Source organism: Alosa pseudoharengus, unplaced genomic scaffold, assembly GCF_046254945.1.
Source record: "Alosa pseudoharengus isolate Yale_2024_CS ecotype anadromous, Long Island Sound unplaced genomic scaffold, YU_APseudo_1.1 YU_APseudo_1.1_scf_7, whole genome shotgun sequence".
NCBI classification, from domain to species: Eukaryota; Metazoa; Chordata; class Actinopteri; order Clupeiformes; family Clupeidae; genus Alosa; species Alosa pseudoharengus.
In genome coordinates, this window is record NW_027468859.1 from 30226434 (window position 1) to 30233933 (window position 7500).

At 42.9% G+C, this 7500-nt stretch overlaps 1 long non-coding RNA gene across 1 annotated transcript; it reads right to left on the minus strand.

Moving 5' to 3' along the window:
- Positions 1-3785: 3785 nt before the first annotated feature.
- On the minus strand, positions 3786-5715 carry LOC143109853 (uncharacterized). The gene is made up of 3 exons (XR_012983988.1): positions 5372-5715; positions 4324-4459; positions 3786-3870 (listed from the first exon to the last, which is right to left on the minus strand). It is a non-coding gene; the product is annotated as an uncharacterized LOC143109853 (long non-coding RNA).
- Positions 5716-7500: the final 1785 nt, after the last annotated feature.

The window sequence follows — 7500 nt, forward strand, 5'->3', positions numbered from 1 at the left end:
TTTATGGGGTTCAGGCTCCCAGCACTGTGGCTGGCATGCAAGAACTGCACCCCCCATCTCTCCCTCTCTCTCTCCATCTTGCCCTCCCCCTCTCCCTCTCTCTATCCCCCTCTCTCCTCCTCCATGCTGTTTGTTTGTGTGTATGTCAGTGATGTGCTGCTGGTGTTGATGTTGGTGGAGGAGGACGAGGAGAGGGGGGGGGGGGGCAGGCCCAGTTTAAGCGGAGCGGCAGGGATTATACGATGGGGGGGGGGGGGAGGAGGGTTGGGGGTAGTGGTTGTGTGTGTGTGTGTGTGTGGTGTGTGTGTGTGTGTGTGTGTGTGTGTGTGTGTGTGTGTGTGTGTGTGTGTGTGTGTGTGTGTGGGGAGGGAGGGTTCTAATCTGGGACAGACTGCACTGGCATCTGCCCCGGCGGTCTCAGCGCTGGCTGGCCACTCGGGCCCCTCTGCAGCCCCTCGCAGCCCCTTAGCTCCAGCCCGCAGTCGCGCTGTCAAACAGCACTAAGCACTCAAATTGATTACTGGAGTGTTCACAGGGATCCACCCGCCACAGCCACGACCACAACCACAACGACAGCAGAGGCAGAGGCAGTGGTGGCAGCAGTAGTATATACAAGAGTATATCCTCCCCCCCCCTCACACACACACACACCTCTTTCTTTCTGTTTTCTTTTTTTAATAGCTTTCCATTTCGTAGCCGCGTTTCTCGCCTTCTGGTGTGTCAAGTCAGTGCAGTGCACGCATTTAGAAAGTGCTTGCTCGGAAATCCTGGCGGTGTTCTGGAGGAGACTTACAGAAACAATGTGCCGTGGTCGGTCTGGAGAATTTGATTTGGGAGTCGGGCCCGGCTGGCTTTGCACTCTCTCCCTCACTGACAGTTAAAAAATGACATGCTCAGATGCTGTCACATGCAACTGGAGGAAGTAGTGTGAAAGAGACTCAGGCTTCAGGGTATTAGGAGAGGAAAAGAAGTGGAGAGAAGAAAGGAGAAGAGAAGGGAAGAGAGGAGAGGAAGAGGGGAGAAGGGAAGGGAGGAGAAGAGGACAGAAGAGAAGAGAAGAGGAGAGAAGAGGAGAAAGGAGAAGATAAGAAAGAGAGGCAGGTGCTATAATGTGGACAGACTGATGGTCTAAATGGCCAGTGAGAGTTTGTGGCCATTTTGTGACTCTGTGACAAGCCAATGTTCTCATGTTGAACTCCGTTTCACTTGCTGTTCACTTTAAATAGGAAGAGACACACAGTTTACTGGCCCTGTACACACACACACACACACACACACACACACACACACACACACGCACACACACACTAGTGTATATATATATACACACACAGAATGTGAACTGTGATGCAATGTCTTTGGACTCCCAGGAAATCAAGAAACCCGGGAGATTAAGCTCTCCAGCTCGAACATCAGACGAGGGAACAGTTCAAAGGCATGTGACACCGAAATGGGAGTCGTTTCTGCTCTGAAAGTGTGTGTCAATGTGTGTGTGTGCGTGTGTAAGAGAGTGAGAGAGAGCGAGAGGGAGAAAGAGAGAGAGAGAGAGAGCGAGACAGAGAGAGAGAGAGAGAGAAACAAACCAGAGCCATAGATAGAAGGGGTGCAGAGAAACAGAAAGAGAGAGAGAAAGAGAAATAAATCAGTGAGAAAGGAAGAGAGGAACTGGAAATGAGAGAGAGAAAGAGAGAGCTTTGTGAAAGAGAGGAGAGACCTGGCGTGAATGAGGAGAGGGGGGAGCGGAGAGGAGAGGAGGAGAGGAGAGAAAGGCGCTGTGACTCAGATTGGCAGAGGAAGGAAGCCTTCCCAGTCTTTGCATCTCATTTCCAGGCCCCGACAGCAGCGGCCAATCAGATTGGGAGCGGAGGCGGCAGCTTGGAGAGGAGAATAAAGACTCCAAAATACCATCACTGCTCTCATCCCTCTACGATAATACCCTTTCTTCTCTCCCTCTCCCTCTCTCTCTCGTCCTCCCTCTCTCTCTCGTCTTCCCTCTCTCTCCCTCTCTCCGTCTCCCTCTCTCTCTCGGCTCTTCCTGCTGTCATAATACTCATTATCTTTCTATTCTGTCCTCTCCAGAAACGTCTGTAAGTAGATCCTGTCCGCGGCGCTGCTCTCCCTCCTGCCTCGCCTCTGTAGGGCTTAGTGCAGAAAAGAGGAGAAAGACAAAGAAAGGGGGAGATTGAGAGAGGGAGAGAGAGAACAGAGATAGAGAGAGAGAGAACAGAGAGAGAGAGGGAACAGAGAGAGAGAGAATGGACGGGAGTGCAGATAGGAGGTTTGGCTGTAAAGTGTGATATCCAACTGTATGTATGTATATGTGTGTGTGTGTGTGTGTGTGTGTGTGTGTGTGTGTGGGTGTGTGTGTGTGGGTGTGTGCGTGTGTGTGCGCATATGCATAGGTTTGTGTTTGTGTCTATACTTGTTTACCAAAATAGTAGAAAGCCAAAAGGGTAAATGTATATCTGTGCCTGCACATATGAGATCAATTTAGCATCTTTGTGTGTATGTCTGTGTGTGTGTGTGTGTGTGTATGTGTGTTTGTGTGTCTGTGTGTGTGTGTACATCCACTTGTTTGTCTGTCTTGCCATTTGTGAGCACAGATACACATTTGCCAAGTTTAATGAATACACTGTCAGAAACGCTCTACAAACCCTAAAGAATTTTCAGACCTTGCAGCTATACAGATGTCTTAGGAGACAGGCCAGGGATGCCACCATACACCAGACCACTGCTGAGGACAGAAATGATACCTAGACAAGACACCATGCTCCCATGCTGTCAAGCCACCGTAGTGTCTGCACTGTAAAAAAAAACTCTCTGTGTTTACTTAAAAAAACAAGTCAACACATTTCACTAGCTTTTTTGAGTAATTTCAACTTGACAGTGAATAACTCAAATAATCAAGTTAAATCAACAAATGCTCCCAACTTGAAATATCTAGTAATGCCAACTTAGTATTGTGAGTAAGGTGGACTTACAGTAGGTTAGCAACTCAAAAATTCAAGTTGAATAAAATGCTTTTAATTTGAAATATCTAGTAATGCCAAATCAGTATTGTAAGTAAGGTGGACTTACATTAGGTTGGCAACTCAAAAATTCAAGTTGAATCAAAAGTGCTTCCAACTTAAAAAAACAAGTCAACACATTTCACTAGCTTTTTTGAGCAAGTTCTACTTGACAGTGAAAAACTTAAATAATCAAGTTAAATCAACAAATGTTCCCAACTTGAAAATGTATATTAATGCCAACCAATATATTGACTCTAACCAAAAGCAAGTCTAAATAACAACTCAAAAATCCAAATAGATCAAACAATGTTTTTTATTTTCAGCCAGTTTGAACACCCTCCGGAATTATTGGCACCTCTGCTAAAGTTGACTAAAAAGAGGAATATAAAATTGATCTTAATGCCTTAAGTAAAACAATGTCCAATATCCAACCTTTAAGGACACCAATTTTCTTTGTGAATGAATAATGTATCATAAATAAATAAATGTTCTTTCTTAAAATGCAGGGGTTCATAAGTATTGGCACCCCTACTGTATGTTAAATCCCCAAGGGCATGCAGCTTCATCTTGAAAGACTGCGTTCTTGCAGAACAACTGCCAGCATCAAGGCCCAGGAAAATCTTTTGCAACACCTCGAACGTATATTTCAGTTCTTTCGGGTAACATATTAATGCCATGCAGGAGTCCGAATAGGTAGGCCAGTGCAGATGGAAGATCCTTGATGTCCTGTAGAACAGTCTCTTCCAGGGCGATGGCGATATTGGTGACAGTGTACGGTGCTTTCATGACGAGGTCGTCTTCAATGACGGTCAAGATTCCTATTTTCATGCCTCTAGTAGTCCTCCTCAGCATCTGTATCCTTGGTGGAAAAGCACAGAACTACATCACTAAATTTGCAAAAAATAAATTAAAAGACAATGGTCAATGGCCGCACTATGCATATATACACTTTTATTTGCACATACGCGTTTCGGTGTGTGCCTTCTTCGGTGTGCACAGCAGCACACTGACGAAGGCACATGCCGAAACGCGTATGTGCAAATAAAAGTGTATATATGCATAGTGCGGCCTCTCTCCTACTTTACTTTATGTAACTAGCCAGGCCAGCACTTTTAAGTTTAAAAGTAGACACATTGAGTGAAGCCTGCTCCTATCCTCACTTACAAGTTATAGCTTCACCACTAAATGTCCTCCAAGATGTCCACTGCACTACAATCACATTGGAATGCACAATATTGACCACTAAATGTAGTTTTGACCTGAGGTGATTTGCCATTTGCATGGTACCGTGCCAAATTAAAATGTAAGGTACCTGAAGTCTTAAAGATACACACACACTGGGGGTAGAGGCAGGGCCAGCTTTTTCCCTGGTGACCGTGATGAAGCCTGTAATGGGTCAGGAGGGTCTCTACATGGACACTGCTTACATTGCAAAGCAACAGAAGAGTCTGTAACAACAAACAAGAGTAGAAAATGTTTTCATATGTTAGTCAGGTTTGCAGTGCAGTAGACTTTTTTAAACATCTTGGAGGACATTTACGTAGTGATGAAGCTATAACTTGTCCATTTATTGGCTCCGAACGAGCATATTTTAAGGGAGCGCGATCGGCGAATGTGGGGCTGGATGAATGTGGGGCTAACTTCAGTGTCATAATTATTTCCACAAGTTGCCATTGTTTTATGTGCGCTGCATTCTATTCTATATTCTATTAAAAATTACATTGCCATTTAATTTTTTCAACCTATATGCAGCGCTCAGCAGATGGGGTGGCAGCAGTTGCAAAACATTGCTTAAAAACTTTGGGCGGGAGTGAGGTTTAATCAGGGGTTTAGCTTACTCCAGTGAGCTAGCTATCCTCGCTGGCATCTGACACATACAAAGGTCTTTCTATAAAGGGGAATATTTGAGGAACAAACATGTTTTAAGCAAAACAGGGAAATCGCTAACCAGACAATTATACTATTGCATTGCCTTGCAGCTGTACGGCTATCACTAGTTGTGGAATGTAGCCACTAAGATTAGCTAGTAGGCTAGCCTAGCCTAATAGCTAGCTACTATTTCAACAACACCACACTATTTCCAAGAACCTTCCTTGCTGACATCCATTTTACACGAAGTTGTTCCTGAAAGTGAATGTTTTAGGAACATCCTGGTTCAGCATTACCTGTTATGTCTTCCCAGAACATTGCAAGCTTCTACCATTCACAGTCATAACGAGATATCACTAACGTTAGCTAGCTAGTGACAGTTGCTAACGGAATGTGGGCATTTAGATCAGCTTAGCTAGAGCAACACGATACCGAGAAAGGCTGACTATCATAACAATGGGATGTTGGATAAAATGAAATGTCTTACTTACCTTTGACAATGATGTTGTCTGGTCATCTGCTCAGCTGCATACAGGTAACGGTTAGGGAAGGCTTCTGTCCTCCTGACAAGCGTGCAATGCCGCAGGTCGCCTTGATACGTTAGGAAACAATGCGCTTGCGCCAACTTGACTAAGAAGTTCAGTGAACTTTGGGAAACTTCTCTCTTACTAGATACTTAATTATACAAGTTGAGTCAACTCAGTTTCTTAAGTTTGTTAGGTGAACTTGCCAAATTAGTTGAGAAAACTTGATATAATGAGTTTTACTTCACTATTTGATTATTTGAGTTCTGTTTAGTCAGAAAAGTTATTTGGCAGTACTAAAGGCAAGTTGTATTTTTTACAGTGTGTGTTTCTGAAGACAGAATGGACCCCTAGAGCCACTATGCACTCTGTGTTTCTGAAGACAGAATGGACCCCTAGAGCCACTATGCACTCTGTGTTTCTGATACACATGTTTCTAAGGATACAGTATAAATTATGCCTTAATAAGTCACTATGCTATCTCTGTTTCTGATACACAGGTTATGACAATAGAAGGTCAAGCGACTACCTGTGCTGTTCTACACTTCACTGTATAAATACACTTTTCTTGAGATGCTGTATAGAGATGATGTATAGAGATGATGTAGAGAAGATGACGTATGGAGATGCTGTATTGGGATGATGTATTGAGATGCTGTGTGGAGATGCTGTGTGGAGATGCTGTATAGAGATGCTGTATAGAGATGCTGTATAGAGATGATGTAGAGAAGATGACATATAGAGATGCTGTATTGGGATGATGTATAGAGATGCTGTATAGAAATGATGTATAGAGATGCTGTATAGAGATGATGTAGAGAAGATGACGTATAGAGATGCTGTATAGAGATGATGTATAGAGATGCTGTATAGAGATGCTGCATAGAGATGCTGTGTAGAGATTCTGTGTAGAGAAGATGTATAGAGATGATGTATAGTATAGAGATGATGTATAGAGATGCTGTATAGAGATGCTGTATAGAGATGATGTATAGGGAAGATGTATAGAGATGCTGTATAGAGATGATGTATAGAGATGCTGTATAGAGATGATGTATAGAGATGCTGTATAGAGATGCTGTATAGAGATGATGTATAGAGATGCTGTATAGAGATGATGTATAGGGAAGATGTATAGAGATGGTGTATAGAGATGATGTATAGAGATGCTGTATAGAGATGATGTATAGGGAAGATGTATAGAGATGCTGTATAGAGATGATGTATAGGGAAGATGTATAGAGATGGTGTATAGAGAAGGGATCTGTGCTCTCTGTGTTCCCCTTTAGAAATGATGTATAACGATTATATTATAGAGATGTATTTTTCTTAATGATGTATAAAGATGATGTATAGAAATGCTGTATAGAGATGCTGTGTAGAGATGCTGCATAGAGATGCTGTGTAGAGATGCTGCATAGAGATTCTGTGTAGAGATGATGTATAGAGATGATGTATAGAGATGCTGTATATAGATGATGTATAGAGATGCTGTATGGAGATGCTGTATAGAGATGCTGTGTAGAGATTCTGTGTAGAGATGATGTATAGAGATGCTGTATGGAGATGCTGTATAGAGATGCTGTATAGAGATGCTGTATAGAGATGCTGTATAGAGATGATGTATAGGGAAGATGTATAGAGATGCTGTATAGAGATGCTGTGTAGAGATGCTGTGTAGAGATGCTGTATAGAGATGCTGTGTAGAGATGCTGTATAGAGATGCTGCGTAGAGATGCTGTGTAAAGATGCTGCATAGAGATGCTGTGTATAGAGATTCTGTGTAGAGATGCTGTATTGAGATGATGTATAGAGATGATGTATAAAGATTCTGTGTAGAGATGCTGTATTGAGATGATGTATAGAGATGCTGTATAGAGATGCTGTATAGAGATGATGTATAGGGAAGATGTATAGAGATGCTGTGTAGAGATGCTGTATAGGGATGCTGTGTAGAGATGCTGTGTAGAGATGCTGTATAGAGATGCTGTATAGAGATGCTGCGTAGAGATGCTGTGTAAAGATGCTGCATAGAGATGCTGTGTATAGAGATTCTGTGTAGAGATGCTGTGTAGAGATGCTGTATAGAGATGATG